The sequence below is a fragment of the Xyrauchen texanus genome, chromosome 19, assembly GCF_025860055.1.
Source record: "Xyrauchen texanus isolate HMW12.3.18 chromosome 19, RBS_HiC_50CHRs, whole genome shotgun sequence".
NCBI classification, from domain to species: Eukaryota; Metazoa; Chordata; class Actinopteri; order Cypriniformes; family Catostomidae; genus Xyrauchen; species Xyrauchen texanus.
Window position 1 is genome coordinate 20,071,146 of NC_068294.1, and position 19,960 is coordinate 20,091,105.

General features: G+C 41.1%; 1 protein-coding gene across 5 annotated transcripts in view; it reads left to right on the forward strand.

Moving 5' to 3' along the window:
• Nucleotides 1–19,960, forward strand: part of LOC127659387 (protein diaphanous homolog 2-like) — a 609,426-nt gene that overhangs the window by 500,057 nt on the left and 89,409 nt on the right. The gene's annotated exons all lie outside the window — the stretch shown is intronic.

A 19,960-nucleotide genomic window follows, 5' to 3' on the forward strand; every position in this document is an offset into this window, starting at 1 on the left:
TTTGTAAAACCATGGTTAATTGTATCAAAACCATGATTTCTACAATATCACTATAGTAAAACCATGGTTAATTTTTTCTGGGTCTTTAACTTAAAAATCCTTTTCTCTAATTAAGAAATAAATATTTGAACTTAATAAAAGATGCACTATTACGCTACATGCATCGACATAAATGCATTTCAAACTCTACTGCACATATATTCAATATTCGGAAGCTGTTCATCACTATAGAAGGAACTTTGCTATTAAAATGGAAACGAGGGATGTTATGATGTGGCTTGAGTGTTTTAATCATACACGGAAATCACACATCTTCTTCACCGGAGTAGAGAAGCATATCATTGAAAATGAACACCCCAATCACTTTAGTTAATGTTTTATGCTTGTCCGAATCATCACTGAGTGCTTGCTTAAAAACGAAAGGGAGTATGTGCAGTTTCGACTCTTCTGCGGCTATCTTTCCCTGTTGATTTTGGCGTAAATTATCATATGTCGATGTATTATTACCAGTATACGTGGTGTCGAGCAATGTCTGCAAATAGTGCCTGTTTTGTAAACTTTTTTTGACCATCGCTGTTGTAATTGACTGCAAAAAGAAAATGTTTTTAGACAGCAGACCTGAATAACGCAGGAGGCTTCTCTATCAGCGACTCATTTTCTCCACTTGCCATTTTCATCTTTCTTTTTTATATATTTTTTTTTTATTTTTTTTATTATTATTTAATTTTTTTATGAGGTCACATATCTATTTTTTTTTTTTTTTTTTTTTATTTATTGGAAAATTATGCGAACACATAATACAAGGATAATTCAATGAGACTTGAACAATTATGTAAATTAACACTGGATGACAAAATAGTACAAAATGGAGACAAGAGAAAACTTTAAAAAAAAATAATAATAATAATAAAAGAAAAAAATACATAAGTATCCAAATACATAAATTAAATATACAGAGGCAGTGGATTGACAAATTATGTTATTACAATTTATGTAATTTATGAAATTCGTCATACAATTTAACAGTTTTGACACTTTTTTTATTGTTCATTGTCTTTAGTGTCTTAATTAGGCACTTAAAGTCATGGAGAAAATGAATAAGTTTGGGTATTGTTTAGGAAAATTTACATTTATGAATAAAGTATTTTGCCAATAAAATTATCATATTTCCTATATATTCTATATTATAATCACAATGAGAAAAATAACAAATTATATCACACAATGTTAAGGTAATATCTGATTTAGTTTTTGATGTGAAGAATTTGGATAGGTCATACCAAAAGTTTTGGATAAGGGGACATTTAAAGAAAAGATGTTCAACTGACTCAAGATTGTTTTTACAAAAATTACAATTCAAATCTTTATTACCAAATTTACCTGTAATATCGTTAGTAGGATAGTAGGACTTGCCATTTTCATCTACACACAACACTTGCAGAACAGTGACGTAATCAAGTTGACTCACGCGAAAAATAGGTGGAGCGTATGCATCTTCTGATCCATTCAGGTACATTAGCGGAGGTTGTAACTGTTCGTGTCTATTTGAAGCTTTATTTTCTCCACAAAACGTTGTGCTCCAGATGCGTCAGTAAACTTGAGGAATCTGCGGTGCCAGTGTTTCCCAAATTGTGGGTGGTGAACCGTATGTTTTTTTTTTTTAACCAAGAACCATTATACCCCTAGTACTGCTTACCAGTATTTCACAATTAACTTTTTTTGACAACAGAACTATTCATAACTGTTTCAAAACAAATAAATGTTAGCAATTCACAATTAATGTAATTTTTGTAACTTTATAAAAATATTCAATTTGTAAACATTAGTTAATGCATTAGGCATCATGAACAAACAGTTAGCAATATATTTTTTATTTATTAATTGTGATGTTATTAAAATTACCGTTCATTGTTATATTCTTAGTGTTAGTTCATTGTGCATTAACTAATGTTAATTAATACAACTTTTGATTAAAAAAAATGTAATAGTATATGTTGTAACTAACAATAGTTCATGTTAACTACAGTATGTTGTGAAATATTGTTGAACCTTTTTGTAAAGTGTCACCGTAATTTAATTGTGTGGGCCATAAACATCTAACTGCACAATATAACTTGCAAAAGTGTGGCAAAGGTCACTTACAAAAATCGAGATTGGTTTCAGCCTCAAATTTCCTGATCGATGCACCACTGCTATTCATGCTTTGTAAATATTTCCAGCTTGTCCGACTTTATTACAATGTGTCCTTCTACCAAGGCAGGCACCTTCGCCAGTGAACCCAAACAAAAAATTCCAGCCCTTCTTTCCTTTAAGTGGTCTGTATGGCCGTAGGCTATGCTTTGGTCAGTAATGAAAATAGATTTTTTGGAATATTTATCCATTTCTAAGGTAACCAAGTTTCTTCTTGGGATGTTTTTATGGTATCATCCTTTCTATGACATCCATTTATTTTCCTTGAGATTCACTTTTAGTGTTAGTAAAGATTCTTTCACAAAAAAAGAGTCATAATGTAGTATTTCATAACCTTTGCTCACCTGGTCTCTGGTCCTCTGTCATAAATCCTTGGTTTCCTTCACTATACATGCAAACTGGTGATACAGTAAAATTAACAATTCTTGGCCGAAACTGAAACCGACATTTCTGGAAACACTGTACTGAAAACTGAAACCGAAAACTGAAAATTATTGTTTTGAATTATTAAACAAATTCTAAATGTTATTATTAGTGATGCACCGAAACCACTTAACTAGACATTTAATTTTAAAATAGACAGAAAATAATTAATTACATTTTTTTTACATTTTCAAAATTAACAGTAATTCTTGTGAAAATCTTCTGTGAACCTCAAGCCAGTTCTATTGGTGTATTTATTTATTTCACATTGTATGTGGACCTGGAATGTGGAATGGATAATTTATCTTTTGTGTTCACTTTAGTTGTGAAAGGATATCACATTACTTTGTGAAAATTTTATAATTTCAATATTATTGTAATGTGCAATAATAATAATAATAATATACAGTAGTTATATTATACAATAATATAATTTAAGTCAACCCATTTAGATTTTATTTTGGCAGAACAGTAAGAGCTGTTACTTTGTGTACACTAGTTCACAGTATTTTTAATATGTTTCTTATCAGGTGAAATTTCTTTCAATGCCTGTAAAACAGTTGAAGGATGGGCAAGGAGGAGGCGAGAACCGGCTAGTCAACATAAATCATATTTAATAAAACTCAAAGCACAAACATAAACACACATGACGGACATGTCCGTAATTCTCTCTCTCTCGAACAATCGTCACCGGCCGCCTTTATCCCTCGCGCGCCTCATCAGGCTGATTGGGGACCGGGCGCGCGATATTCCGACCGGCCCCGCCCCCCTCCGCTCCACAATGCCGTTTTCAAATAATGTTTTAAAGTGAATAGAATTATCAAGCATCTACATCTGAGATGGAGTTCATGTGGAGTGTTCACATATTTTGCGAGGCCGCAGCATTGAAATCAACAGAGCATCATTAGTCCTGTGTGTTCTATGAGTGTGTGTCAACAACAGAGCAGTGCTCATTTATGCAGACATATTTACTTATTAAATACACCCTTTGCGATTCACAAAACTAATGTGTTAAGAAGAGATGCTTAAATGAGAACACTAGTGTACTATTTATGAAGGCTGTATCTTTAACACCAAGTATATCTGCTGACTCTGTTGATTTTCTCCTTGATTCTTTTAACTCAAAAGATAAAAGTGTAATTGATGATATTGCTCCTGTGAAAGTCAGGAAGAAGAGTGGCAGACAAAAAGCACCTTGGAGAAACTCAACAGCAGTGCAAAATATGAAAAGACAATGCAGAAAAGCAGAGCGCATGTGGCGGAAGACAAAACTTGTAGTCCATTATAAAACCTACAAAGACAGTATCCATGCTTTTAATATGGAACTAGGCAAAGCTAGACAGACTTTCTCGAATATTATAAACAGCAACTTAAACAACACACGCACTCTTTTTGCGACTGTAGAGAGACTGACAAACCCCTCAAGCCAGATTCCCAGTGAAATGCTCTCAGACAGCAAGTGCAGTGAGTTTGCTTCTTTCTTCTCTGAAAAAATCAATAATATCAGAAAGGTGATCAGCACATCCTTGAGTTGTGCTGGGGTCAGACAAATCAAACCACAACCTGAGAAAGTAGTTACTATGTCTTATTTCAAAGAAATTGATGGCAACATTTTGGAAGAAACCATACAGCACCTTAAAACATTAACCTGCGCCCTTGATGCACTTCCCACATCTTTTTTCAAAAGTGTGTTCAACTGTTTAGAAGCAGATCTCCTAGAAGTGATAAACTCCTCACTTCTCTCTGGGAGTTTTCCAAACTCCCTGAAAACTGCAGTTGTCAAGCCCCTCTTGAAAAAGAGCAATCTGGATAAGACCATATTAAGCAACTATAGACCGATCTCAAATCTTCCTTTCATAGGTAAGATCATTGAAAAAGTTGTCTTCAATCAGCTGAACAAATTCTTGAACTCAAATGGATACTTTGACAATTTTCAATCTGGTTTCCGATCGCATCACAGCACAGAGACAGCGCTCATAAAGATAATAAACAATATTCGCTTAAATACTGATACAGGCAAATTATCAGTACTGGTACTACTCGACCTCAGTGCTGCAGTTGACACTGTCGATCACAACATACTTCTTGACAGGCTGGAAAACGTCTCGGGTTATGACTATAACCCTTGTTCCCTGAGAAGGGAACGAGACACTGCGTCGTTGAAAACGACTCTTTGGGGAACGCTCCTTAGCGTGCGCCTCTGAATTATGAATGAAACTATTCCAATCTTGATTGGTGTTGCGTCATGACGTAACATGTGACGGCATAACCGGATGCATAAAAGTGACGCCGGCACACAAACACATTAGCCTAGCGATGAAGCAAGCCGCTCTCAGGCATTGAGGGGCGTGGCAGGACGACGCAGTGTCTCGTTCCCTTCACAGGGAACAAGGGTTATAGTCATAACCCGAGACGTTCCCTTCCGAGGGAACTCGCATTGCGTCGTTGAAAACGACTCTTTGGGGAACGAATGCCCACTAGGCCACGCGCCGAAAAAGGCCTGCCCTAGAGTGAAACTGAACTCAGGCACTCAGCTAGTGCGCCAGGCGTACTAGGGAGGTGCAGAAAACCTGATGAAAGTGTGCGGGGTAGCCCAACCGGCTGCCTCACAGATCTCCTGGAGGGGCACTCCCGATAAGAGAGCCCTAGAGGACGCCATGCCTCTAGTTGAATGAGCCCTTATGGCCAAAGGTGAAGGCAAATTGCGCACCTTATAGGCCGAGATAATAGCCTGAACAATCCAATTACTAATGGTTTGTTTCGAAGCAGGGAGCCCCTTCTTAGGTGACCCAAAACACACTAACAGTTGGTCCGACCTCCTCCAAGAAGAGGACCTCTCGAGGTAACGCTCAAAGCTCTGACAGGGCAGAGCAAATGGAGCCTCTCTTCTTCTGCCGACACATGAGGTGGAGGATGAATGCCTGCAGGACCGTGAGACCGTGCCGTGTTAGAAGGCACCTTAGGCACAAAGCCAGGTCTCGGGTGCAGAATGGCTTTAACTCCGCCAGGGGCAAACTCCAAGCAAGCTGGTGTTACTGCCAGGGCTTGAAGATCTCCCACCTTCTTTAGAGAGGTAATAGCTAAGAGAAAAGCCACCTTGAACGTCAGGTCCTTGGGCGAGGCCGACTGAAGGGGTTCGAAGGGGGCCAGGGATAACCCTTCGAGAACCACCGCCAGGTCCCAGGCAGGAACCCTGGACCTGGTTGTCGGTCTCATCCTCCATGTACCACGGAGAAAACGAATGACCAGCTGGTGCCTCCCCAGAGGCCCAGCACTCAATGGTGCATGGAAAGCCGCAATGGCAGCCACGTACACCTTAAGTGTGGAAGGGAGAGACCACGAGAGAAACGATCTTGAAGAAACTCCAGAACTGAAGCCACCAGGCAGTTAACTGGATCTACTTCATGTTCTCTACACCAAGTGGAGAACACATTCCACTTGAGGCCATATAATCTCCTAGTAGACGGAGCCCTAAAGTTAAGTATGGTTTCAACCACCCCGCTGATAGACCAGCATTTAGGTACTGAACCCCTCAGGGGCCAGACCCACAGTTTCCACAGCTCTGGACGAGGGTGGAAAACTGTGCCCCCTGCCTGAGACAACAGATCCCTCCTCAGAGGAATCTGCCATGGCGGAGCTATCAGGAGTGAGATTATGTCTGAGAACCATACTCGGGCCGGCCACATCGGTGCAACCAGAAGTAGACTGATGCCCTCTTGGCGGACCCTTTCCAGGACTCCCGGGAGCAGAGCGATCGGGGGAAATGCGTACAGGCGAAGCCTCGGCCAAGCCTGTACCATGGCATCAAACCCCAGTGGGGCTGGATGTGAGAGGGAGAACCAAAATGGACAGTGGGATGTCTCTCGAGACGCGAATAGATCCACTTTCGATGGTCCAAATTTGTCCCATATCAACTTCACCACCTCTGGATGAAGTCTCCATTCCCCGGGCCTCAGCCCCTGCCTCGACAGGATGTCTTCTCCCTGATTCTGAACCCCCGGAACATACATGCTCTGATAGACAGTATTTTCCCTTGGGACCAAAGAAATTATCTGATTATCTGAAATTATCTGACCTCGCCCAAGGACCTGAAATTATCACAGAGGGCGCGATCTGAGTCCCCCTTGTCGGTTCAGATAAGCCACTGATGTATTGTCCGAATGTACTAGGACATGGTAACCTTAGATGTCTGGAAGGAAGCTCCTCAGAGCCCTGAACACAGCCAACATCTCTAGACAGTTTATGTGCCAAGAATGATGATGGTCCTGCCACAGACCCCTGGCAAAGCGGCCGACCATGACCGCGCCCCAGCCAGTGAGGGAGGCGTCTGTTGAAACGGTTTCCCGGCGACATGACGCTCCCAACACTGGCCCTCGGGACAGGAACCAAGGTTTCTTCCATATTAGCAGAGAACGAAGGCATCTGTGCGTTACTCTGATTTTACGAAATGGATTCCCCTTGGGGGAAAAAACCCCTTGGCTTTCAGCCACCACTGGAGGGGCCTCATGTGTAGAAGGCCCAAAGGTATAAAGTTGGATGCCGCTGCCATGAGGCCCAACAGTCTTAGAAACTGCTTTACAGTGATGGCCTGGCCTAGCTTTAACCCGGACACCATCACCAGAACGGACTCGATACGTGCAGGAGACATACGTGCCTGCATCGTAACCGAGTTCCACACAACACCCAGAAACGTTGTGCACTGGGATGGTTGTAACACACTCTTTTTTGTGTTGCGTCTCAACCCCAAACTTCGAATGTGGCCAAGGACGACATCTCGATGCCGAACCGCCATTTCTCAAGACTGGGTCAGAATGAGCCAATCGTCGATATAATTCAGTATGCGGATGCCCTGAAGTCTCAGAGGAGCAGGAGCTGCATCCATACATTTGGTGAATGTGCGGGGAGAGAGTGCTAGGCCGAACGGAAGAGCCCGATATTGGTAAGCTTCGCCCCCGAAAGCGAACCTCAGGAACCTCCTGTGACATGGAAGGATGGATACATGAAAATAGGCGTCTTTTAGATCTATCGTGACAAACCAGTCCAGTCCTCGGATCTGATCTGCTCACGATGGCATGGGAATAGTAAGCATTTTGAACCTGAACCTCCTCAAAGGCCGGTTCAAAACTCTGAGATCTAAAATCGGCCTCAACCCCCCATCCTTTTTTGGAACTATAAAGTACCGGCTGTAAAATCCGGGCTCCCTGTCTGCATGAGGAACACGTTCTATGGCCTGCTTTAGCAGCAGAGATTGCACTTCTTGTTCCATCACCTGAGTCTGCTCCGGAACCACTGTAGTCTGCACCACCCCAGAGAATTTGGGGGGGCGGTGCCCGAACTGCAGTCTGTACCCTGATTTTATTATATGCAGGACCCATGCAGATATGTTGGGAAGATGATTCCATGCCTCTACAAAATCTACTAAGGGAACCAGCCTCTCGAGGCTGGTCTCGGGTGTTTTTCGAGCACCGTTCTCGACTTCCTGAAGCGAGAGACCGGCAGGATTTAGTCGATACGGTTCTTGTGACCAGAATTGATGCTTGTTTTTTTTTTATATATATATATTTCTTGACACGAACGGCACGCCGTGCGTCCGCTGGAAATTTATGTGGCCCGAGGCGTCAGAGACGGCGGGAACCAACACCGATTTCCTGAGGACTCCGCTGCGAGAGCAACCTCGGTTGCTCTGCAGCGGGGGGGGACAGCCCTCCGAGGTTCTACCACCTTGGTAGGACCTCCTTCCCGAAGCTTCTACTAAGGGAACCAGCCTCTCGAGGCTGGTCTCGGGTGTTTCCCGAGCACTGTTCTCGACTTCCTGAAGCAAGAGACCAGCAGGATTTAGTCGATACGGTTCTTGTGACCACAATGGATACTTTTTTTTTTTTTTTTTTGACACGAACGGCACGGTGTGCGTTCGCTGGAAATTGATGTGGCCCGAAGCGTCAGAGACGGCGGGAAACCGATACCGATTCCCTGAGGACGCCGCTGCAAGAACAACCTCGGTTGCTCTGCAGCGGGGGGGAACTCTGTGGTGCGAGGAGCTGACTGATGGCTGGGGCTGATCTGCTTGCCCTACTCGATTTAGACTTACCTTACGGGGGAAGCATCAAGCAGAAAAGATCTAACCTTTTCCTTTATCCCCGATAAATTCAGCCACAGATGCCTCTCTGTGGCCACCATAGCTGCCATAGAGCGGCCAATAGCCATTGAGTGCAGGCAAGAACCAGCCCGACCTGCCGCCATGTAAGCCCTACTTATTAAAGCAGATGTATCCCTGCAGGACTTACTAGGCAGCGCCGGGGTTTTAGCCCATATCCCGTGCCCCCAAAACATCGTCTGTAATCACCACACTGGGGCTGGAGACACGGGACGAATGCGGTTTACCCCACAATCTCGAGATATATATTTATATATATTTTTTTTTTTTTTTGTGGAGATCGGGGAAAAACGGCAAACCCCGGCGCTGAGGTTGTGATCTGTGGCGCAGGAAACGCTCGTCTAATTTGTCTTTCAACTTGCGTTTTCTGCTCATTTTGTGGCCAGCTGATATCAAGTCTGGCCACGGCACGCGTCACAACCTCAATCAGCTCCTCATAAGCTTGGCCGAAAACTGCCGTGCTTGACTCACGGTCGTCTGCATCAATGCTGAGCATATCCACTTCCTCGGAAGCAGAGAGCTCAAGCATTGGGACCTGATCGTGGGCAGAAGAAGCCGCGACGCGGGCTTCTGCACCACTCACAGTAGGCTCGGGATCCTCAAACGAAGAATGAGAAAGTGCCGCAGCAGTCTCATTCTCATCTGCAAGATCCCGCTGCGAACCCCACGATCTCAACCGCCGCGCTGCCTCAACAAACGGGGGACCAGATCCGTGGGGAACGCGAGCCTGACCGTGATCATCAAAGCACGCCAACCGGGAGCGCAGCACTCTCATGGGTAGTGCTTCACAACTTTCACAGGCAGATCCCTCGAGAGCTGCCTGTGCGTGCTGCGCTCCCAAACAATTCACACATAAAGCGTGCGTGTCCCTACCCGTAATGAAACGAGGGCAGGGGTGCACGCACTTCATGAACTGTTGGGTGGCCGTAATATTTTTAAATCAGACAAACAACACCAAATAAGACAAACAATACACATAGAGCGCTTGCTGAAGAGCTAAAGCTAATGTGTTTGTGTGCCGGCGTCACTTTTATGCATCCGGTTATGCCGTCACATGTTACGTCATGACGCAACACCAATCAAGATTGGAATAGTTTCATTCATAATTCAGAGGCGCACGCTAAGGAGCGTTCCCCAAAGAGTCGTTTTCATCGACGCAGTGCGAGTTCCCTCGGAAGGGAACTGGGTGGGGCTTTCTGGGATGGTCCTAAAATGGTTCAGGTCATACTTAGAAGGGAGAGGTTATTATGTGAGTACAGGAGACCATAAGTCTGAGTGGACATCCATGACATGCGGAGTCCCTCAAGGCTAAATTCTTGCGCCACTCCTGTTCAACCTGTATATGCTCCCGATGAGCCAAATAATGAGAAAGAACCAAATTGCTTACCACAGCTATGCAGACAACACACAGATCTACTTAGCCCTATCACCTAACGATTACAGCCCCATTGACTCCTTGTGCCAATGCATTGATGAAGTTAACAGTTGGATGTGCCAAAACTTTCTTCAGTTAAACAAAGACAAAACTGAAGTCATTGTGTTTGGAAACAAAGATGAAGTTCTCAAGGTGAATGCATACCTTGACGCTAGGGGTCAAACAACTAAAAATCAAGTCAGGAATCTTGGCGTGTCTCTAGAGTCAGACCTTAGTTTCAGTAGTCATGTCAAAGCAATAACTAAATCAGCATACTATCATCTGAAAAATATTGCAAGAATTAGATGCTTTGTTTCCAGTCAAGACCTAGAGAAACTTGTGCATGCTTTCATCACCAGCAGGGTGGATTATTGTAAGGGACTCCTCACTGGCCTTCCCAAAAAGACCATAAGACAGTTGCAGCTCATACAGAATGCTGCTGCCAGGATTCTGAGCAGAACCAGAAAATATGAACATATCACACCAGTGCTCAGGTCTTTACACTGTCTCCCAGTTACATTTAGGATTGATTTTAAAGTATTATTACTGGTATATAAATCACTCAATTGGCTAGGACCTCAATATATTGCAGATATGCTCACTGAATATAAACCCAACAGATCACTCAGATCATTAGGATCACATCAGCTAGAAATACCAAGGGTTCATTCTAAGCAAGGAGAGTCTGCTTTTAGCTATTATGCCAGCCGCAGCTGGAACCAGCTTCCAGAAGAGATCAGATGTGCTCCTACAGTAGTCACATTCAAATCCAGACTCAAAACACATCTGTTTAGCTGTGCATTTACTGAATGAGCACTGTGCCACTGTGTGTCCGACTGTTTGTACTGTATTTTATTTTATTTTATATTCTAAACTTTTTCAATTATTCTTATTTTTTTTTTTATTCTTATTTTAATCTCTTCTATGTAAAGCACTTTGAATTACCATTGTGTATGAAATGTGCTATATAAATAAACTTGCCTTGCCTTGCCTTGCCTAATGTATGGCTTCATCAGACATTAAATGTAATGCATGACTCTTATGGATTATTTTAATGGTGCTTTTGGTGACATCCAAACAGCACTGTGGCAGCAGTGGAGTCATTCAGGTTCGTGGGCACTACCACCTTACAGGACCTGAAGTGGGAGACCCACATTGAGTTTGTAATTCCTTCGCCAGCTGAGGAAGTTCAACCTGCCACAGGTGCTGCTGACAGTTATATTCAGCAGTCACTGAGTCTGTCCTCTGCACTTCAGTGACTGTCTGGTTTGGTTCAGCTTTGAAATCGGACATTAGAAGACTACAAAGGACAGTTCGGACTGCTGAGCAGATTATTGGTTGCCCCCTACACTCCCTTCAAGAAATGTACAGTTCCAGAGTGAGGAAAAGGATTAGAATCCTTTCTAAAATCACTCTGGTTCCCACCACCCAGCCAACTACCTTCTGGTAGGTGCTACAGAGCACTGAGCTCCAGAACCATCAGGCACAGGAACAGTTTTTTCCCCTCAGGGTATCAATCTCATGAACAGTTAAAACTGCCCAAGTGAGCAATAAATATGTGCAATACACAGCTTAATCTATTTATATTTATCCAACATACCCTACCTCTTCTGACATACATTACCTTGCATCTGTATGTAACAGATTTGTATTTGTGTGTGTGTGTGTGTACGAATACAAATCTGTTATATACAGATGCAAGGAACACCCTAACATTGATATATATATATATATATATATATATATATATATATATATATATATATATATATCCATCAAGTGGTTAAGAACGCAAGAACACATATCTATGTTGTTCTGTCTGCTGGATGGTTGTTTTCTTCACTGTATAAACTGCGCGTTGCCATAGAGCTTAAGTTTCACTTACTGCAATCTGGAGTAAACAGGTGATACTACAAGCTTGCATTTCTCAGGAATCTTCCTTATTATGGTCCAGGGGTATTGCGATTAATTGTGTTAATTTTTTAACGCATTATTTTTAATAAAATTAATAACAGTTAATTAATGCATTAAATCGACAGCCCTAATATATATATATATACATAAACTATGTTAACTGTGCATTTAAGCAGCTTGGGAAATCTTAGAAAATTTTGTCAAGCCAATCAAATTAGACAATCAGCCAATTAGCTTCTGATAGGATGTCTACTGATCTGGAGGTGTACCTGTAGATGTTTTTTCAGGTCTACCTTCAAACTCAGTGCCTCTTTGCTTGAAATCATGGGAAAATCAAAAGAAATCATCCAAGACCTCAGAAAACATTTTGGACCTCCACAAGTCTGGTTCATCCTTGGGAGCAATTTCCAAATGCCTGAAGGTACCACATTCATCTGTACAAACAATTTTACGCAAGTAGAAATACTATGGGACCAAGAAGCCATCATACTGCTCAGGAAGGAGATGCATTCTATCTGTTAGAGATGAACATAGATTTGTTTAAAAAGTGCAAATCAATCCCAGAACAACAGCAAAGGACCTTGTGAAGATGCTGGAGAAAACAGGTAGACAAGTATCTAAATCCACAGTAAAACTAGTCATATATCAACATAACCTGAAAGGCTGCTCAGCAAGGAAGAAGCCACTGCTCCAAAACCACCATAAAAAGCCAGACTACAGTTTGCAAGTGCTCATGGGGACAAAGATCTTACTTTTTGGAGAATTATACTCTAGTCTAATGAAACAAAAATTGAACAGTCTGGCCATAATGACCATAGTTATGTAGGAGGAAAAAGGGTGAGGCTTGCAAGCCGAAGAACACCATCCCAATGGTGAAGCATGCACACAAGTACAAGTTGTTAAACGTTTGGAATAATGTACAGATATTGCTTTTTCGGAAGGACATTGCTACTTTAATTCACCAAAGTGGCATTCTACTGATCACAAAATATAGTCAGGACATTACTGATGTAAAAAAAACAGCATCAGCACTATTTGAAAAAGTTATTTTTTATCAAATCTAGACAGCAGCCATCACTCCAAAACTTATCCTTGAGTAATCATGCTAAATTGCTAATTTGATACTAGAAAATCACTTACCATTATATCAAACACTGCTCAAAGCTAATTGGTTCATTAAATTAAGCTTAACATTGTCATTGTGTTTGTTTTTGATTTGCCACAGTATGCAATAGACTGGATTGTCTTAAGCTCAATATTAGGTCAAAAATTGCAAAAAAGAAACAGCTTTCTCTAGAAACTCATCAGTCAATCATTGTTTTGAGGAATGAAGACTATACAATGCTTGAAATTGCCAAAAAACGAAAGATTTCATACAAAAGTGTACACTATAGTCTTCAAAGACAAAGGACGACTGTCTCTAACAAGGACAGAAAGAGATGTGGAAGGCCCAGATGTACAACTAAACAAGAGGATAAGTACATCAGAGTCTCTAGTTTGAGAAATAGATGCTTCACATGTCCTCAGCTAATAGCTTCATTGAATTCTACCTGCTGAACACCAGTTTCATGTACAGCAGTAAAGAGAAGACTCAATGGTGCAGGCCTTATGGGAAGAATTGCAAAGAAGATGCAAAGAAAATTCACTTTTGAAACAGAAAAACAAAAGAAAATGTTTGAGTGGGCAAAGAAACACAGATATTGGACAACAGATAATTGGAAAAGAGTGTTATGGATTTTAAACCCATTGAGCTTTTGTGGGATCAGCTAGACTGTAAGGTGCATGAGAAGTGCTAGACAACCAACAAGACACATCTATGGCATGTGCTACAGCAAGCTTCGGGTGAAATGTCACCTGAGTATCTGGACATACAGACTGCTAGAATGCCAAGGATCTGCAAAGCTGTCATTGCTGCGCATGGAGGATTTTTTGATGAGAACACTTTGAGGTAGTTTAAGAAGTTCTGAACATTTAGTTTTTTCAAAATGTAATAGTATTTTTTCACGTTAATAATTTCCTGACTATACATTGTGATCAGTGAAATGCCACTTTGGTGAGTAAAAGTACCAATTTATTTCCATAAGAGCAAAATCTGTACATTATTGTAGTGCTTGTGTGTGTGTGTGTGTGTGTGTGTGTGTGTGTGTGTGTGTGTGTGTGTGTGTGTGTGTGTGTGTGTGTGTGTGTGTGTGTGTGTGAGTGAGTGAGTGAGTGAGTGAGTGAGTGAGTGAGACTAAAAGTTTTTTGGGCTGTCCATGATCGAGAAAATGATCAAGGTGTAAAATGTGCATTTCATTGTCCAGTCTGCACATTTTGCTTGCATATATATACAGAATGTAAAAACAGCATTTCATAAACACCCCACCATCATTCCAGCATTATGGTAATGTGATTGTAGCCTTTGTAGATGATAATGCAGACAGTTTGCGTTATGAAGATGGTATTCAAAAGCACACACTCTGTGCTTGCATTGCATTGTTTATCTCATTTAAAGCTCCCTAATACCTAGAACACAATTAAGAAAATGATAAAATCATAAATACTGCCCCAGGCTAAATGGGATCAGGCAAAGGTTGAAAACATGTCTGTTGCCATGGTAATTAGGGTTTTTGCATGTTTGATGAGGGTAAGATAATTACGTTGTGTAATCGTGTTTTCAGACAAAATTGTTTATTTGTTTATAAAAAAAACTTTTGCCAACAGGAATTATTATGTTGCTATGAGTAAATTATTTTTCATTTAATGATCTAACACTTCAATTACAAGATTGAGATTGAACTGTCTGTTTTGGAGATTTATATTATGAAGCAATTGGCTTATGAGTATATTATAATATATGTATTGATACACACAGTGAAGCATCAGAGTGCTGATGTGTCAGACCATCAGTGCTCATGAAAAGTCTCTCGTCCAATCAGATTCGGTCCTCGAATCTGATTGGACGAGAGACCTTCCATGAGCGCTGATGGTCTGACACCATCAACACTCCGACGCTTCACTATTTGTGTTTCACTCTGCTTGTGTTCATGTCATTCTAAAACTGAAGTGTAAGAGCAGTGCATTTGTCTTAAGAGCTATGGTTTGTCTTTTTTTTTTTTTGACATTACATATGTTAGCCAGCAGGTGATGTCAAAAGATCATTTTTATGTGTAATATGAGCCAGTTAGGTGACATGAAGTGAATCCGCGCCAGTCGTTTACATACAACAGCTCTTCGTTATCGCATGTATTACTACTACTAAACCTAGGAAATAGCTTTAAATGGGTATAAACGAACAAACAACTTCAGCATTACAGCTCATCACAGCTGAGAGACTCAACAGACTTATTAATTACACAATGGGTGCCGTTTAAAATGGAGGACATTGCAGTTTCTATAGTGATCGACTCCTGCGCACCAGCTACCGCGAAATAGGGAGAAATACCACTGCTTGAAGGCTATTTTTCCATCCAATTTTTAAAGCTGATAATATCTTGTGAGTGGCAACAGGTGATTGCACATGCTCCATCTCTCTCTCTCTCTCTCTCTCTCTCTCTCTCTCTATCTGTCTGTCTCTCTCTATCTCACTCACACACACATCCTTGTTCATCCAATAACTTGTTAGAAACAGCACAAGCCGTGATACTATTTCAGAAGTGACATTTTTGAATTACTAATGGAGGCTTGGACGCATCATTTGTTTTGAAACAGCAATGGCATATTCTGACTCTTCGCGTAAGAAGGTAGTTCCATGCACAAATGCGTTTTTATGACCGCACTCAGTTTTTCCTAATTTAAAAAAATTAACTTGTTCATTGAACTGTTGTATACAAGCAATATCACACATTGTGCTAATTACAGCAGTGCTGATGTAGGGCCATATCGCACTCTTGCTCGATATTGCTTATATATATTTATATATATATTATTATTATTTGTATTTTTTTTTTTTTTTTTTTTTAAATGGAACTTCATAATATCACAAATGATTGTTTTTGATCATGTTTCCTGTCACTGCATAGTATAAATATATAAATCAATTATTTCTGTTCCCATTCTTTAAAGAAGAGCCATGCATGCTGACTCAATTACTTTTTTATTGTAACGATGTTGTGTTTATTCATTGCTGACTTACCGTTGTTTTGCAGCAACATGCAATTTTCGAACAGTTGCCTCTCTCCTTTTTTGTCTCTCCCTCTCTGTATCTCTCTTTCTTTCTCTCTATTTCTCTTTTATACTTTTATATGAGTTATTTGATGAATAACTCAACTGTTGAAATACATTCTGTAGGTATGCGGTTGTGTAGTTTCATTTTCAGACATACATTTGCCATTTTGCCTTGTACTTTGACCCATGCTGACAACAACCTTGAAATAAATGTAACATTTTCTAAAAGTGTTAAATTAAATTAACATTTAATCACTAGGAACCACATTTTAGTACCTATTGCACTTACACTTGAAAAGATCCAATCTGATGACTCCGTGGCCTTGTGGAATTTACAAGGATTGCACACTTCAGAATCTTTTTGGAAAACAGTTTTCTGGCAGTCCTACTCATTTAATGTAATGTTTTTTGCATTCTTTGCAATGAAACACATACACATATGAGCCAAAACATTATGACCACCCACAAGTGAAGCCAGTAACGTTGATCATCTCCAAACAAGGCCACATGTCAAGGTCTGGGTAAATCAGATGGCAAGGAACAATCAGTTCTCATAGTCAACATGTTGAATGCTGGAGAATTGACCAGTAGTAAAGACCTGAGTGACTTTGACAAGAGCCTAATTGTTATGACCAGAAAACTGGGAACAGTAGTGGTACCTGCTCCCATTCAGTAGTGGTACCTTCCAACAGCGGTCCGAGGAGTGACAAACCACAAACCAGTGACAGGGTGTTGGGCGCCCAAGGCTCATCGATGCATGAGGGCAACGAAGACTATCCCGTCTGATCCAAACCGACTGAAGGTTGGCACAAGTCACAGAAAATTTTGATGATGGTTACTGGAGGAATGTTTCACTACACACAGTGCATCACACCCTGCTGCATATGAGGCTGCGTAGCCTCATACACATAAAGTTTCTACAGTGGGTACTCGAGCATCAGAACTGGACTTTGGAGCAGTGGTAAAAGGTACAATTAATCCTGTTTTCTTTTACCTCGTGTGGATGGCCGTGTAAGTGTGTGCCATTTACCTGGGGAAGTGATGACACCAGGATTCTCTGTGGGAAGTCAACAAGCTGGTGGAGGGAGTATGATGCTCTGAGGGATGTTCTTCTGGGTAACCCTTGGTCCGGCCATTTATGTGGATGTCAAATTGGCACGTGCCACCTATGTAAATATTATTGCAGACCAGGTACACCACTTCATGGCAATGGTGTTACCTTATTGCTGTGGTCTCTTTCAGCAGGATAATGCTCCCTGCCACACTGCACACATTGTTCAGGAGTGGTTTGAGGAACATGATGAAGAGTTCATGGTGTTGCCCTGGTTTCCAAAATACCCAGATATCACCTGCCTAATATGCTGTCGGAGAACCAACAGCATTTTAGGCAGGTGGTCATAATTATTTGACTCATCTGTGTATATACACATAAACACACACACACACACACACTTCATCAGCCATAAATGTATCCTTACCATATCCTTGTCATATCATGAAAAGATATGGTGTGGGCACTTGTTCTTGAACTTGAAGGCAGCTCCACTATTTACCACTATTATGAGCTGTACTTTCCTCCTCCTCCACACTGTACACATAATCCTTGTGTCTCAGCACCAAACACGACATGCACGTCGGAAACCCTAAGGGAGTCACAAAGGGCCAGACTGTCGACGCTCATTATATCTTACTAAGAAAGAACAAGATACGCACACACATAATCATACACAAAACACTCATTTCTCCCTATAAGGCAAGGCCTGTCAGGTTAGTGGTGCAGGCCTGGAGTGAAGAGACCTTTGCTATGCTGAAAAGGTTATGTAGAAGTGGCTTATTCTCTCTCTTCTGCTACATTGCTGTACCCTCTGCATGTTTCAGTCTGGCTTTGTCTTCCTCTTCATACCGCCTGACACCTCAGTGGCATTTATGGAAGAAGAGAGAAGGGTGCCAAATATCTCTTTGTCTCGGTATACAGGACGCTGTCCCACCTACTTGTATGATGCTTTCAAGTCAATGTGGAATAAATGTGTTTACAAGATGAGAGCACATGAATGCCAGTGGGAAACTATTTCAGCCCCAAGTTTCAGAGATGCTATTGATTCAAAAAGGTTGTAATTGTGAATATTGGCAGCATAATTTAGTTTGTATGTATTTTGTGTACTGTTGATGAACAATAGCAATGTAGCTTGCCAGAACAATACTACTCATTGCACCAGTACATGGAACAACAGGGTTGTGCAACTCAACTACAGAACAAGAATGATAAAATACATAGAATAAACCAAATTGCATAATTTTCTCTTTTTAATTTATTGCACTAGGTCTAATTGGCTTATTTTCCTTGTCAGGAAGGGAAGAAGAGGGAAAGAAATATTACATTTTTTGTCCATTTTATTCCAAAGTCATTTGCAAACACATCACATCATAAATAAAAAATTTGAACTCGTAAGATGGAACTTCCCAGGAGGACTTGAAGGCAGAATAAGGCCAGCTTTTCTTGTTGAACATCCTGGTATGCAGTCACTGGAAGTATTCAGGATAGGAGCTGTCTTTTCTGCTACCTCATTAATGCTTATGGAGATTTTGACTCAGTGGGGGTTTCACGTCGATATCAGGAGCCATCTTGATGGTTCAATTACACAATCTCTGTCTGCTTCCTCTTTTCAAAAATCATCTTTTCATTCACTGCAGAAAAGGTACAACCACGTCCCCTTTAGTAGCAGATAAGCAGGCCCGGATGGAATCTTGCCGACTGGTCTCATAGAATAAAAATGATTCTTACATTGCTGATTGTGCATGTCATGTCAGTTTCCTGATGAAATAAACATGAGGCACCTCAGCAACAATTACTTTTATTTCACACAAATCACAAGTAAAATGGTCGATGGCCAGTTCATAAACACTTACTTTTTGCCATTTTCCTCACACAATGATATCATGCATCGCTATAAATGCTATAATGCTATTATGACAAACCTAAACACTTTTATTATAGTGCATGACTCGTAAAGAGATACATTCTAACCTTTGCATTACATAACAAACTACATTTAAAAGCTTGTACGAGTTTGATCAGATCGCACGGCAGTTTAACTGATTGAGCATTGCACATGCGATGCAAAGGACTGGGGTACGATTCCTGAAGAGTACACAAGTCAACACATTGGGTCATAGAAGCACCACAAAATGGCATGGTTGCACACTTGCGTACACTGTGTGGGAGAAAATTTGACTCGCTTTAAGCGCCACTCAGTGGAAATTTTACCTCGGAACTGCTGCAATACTTATAAGGAACCAAATAATATAATTCTTAAAAAATGTCACCACAGTCGTGACATTTTTGTGAGTTCTGGCCAAGTAGGTATAGCTGCAGGCTGGAGATCTCCAAAAGAGAGTGGGGTTACTCCAAAAGTTGGCATTACTTCCACACACGGTTAGGGAAAAAGTTAGTTTAAGGGCATCCTATATCTTTGCTAATGGTTTGGACGTCCTGCCCCTTTTTGGAGCTCTGCTTGCAGCTATATCCTTCTCGTTCAGTCTGGAATCTGCAGACATTATTTTCTCAGATTTTGTGGGGAAGCCTGCAGAAATCTGTGGAATTAGTAATCATAAAAATAATGTTAAATAGAGCTGAGAGTTCCTAGTCATAGCCAAAATAACAGTGACATTAGCCAAAAAACATTTAAGGGACAGGGAACGTGTAGAACTTAGTGAATGAT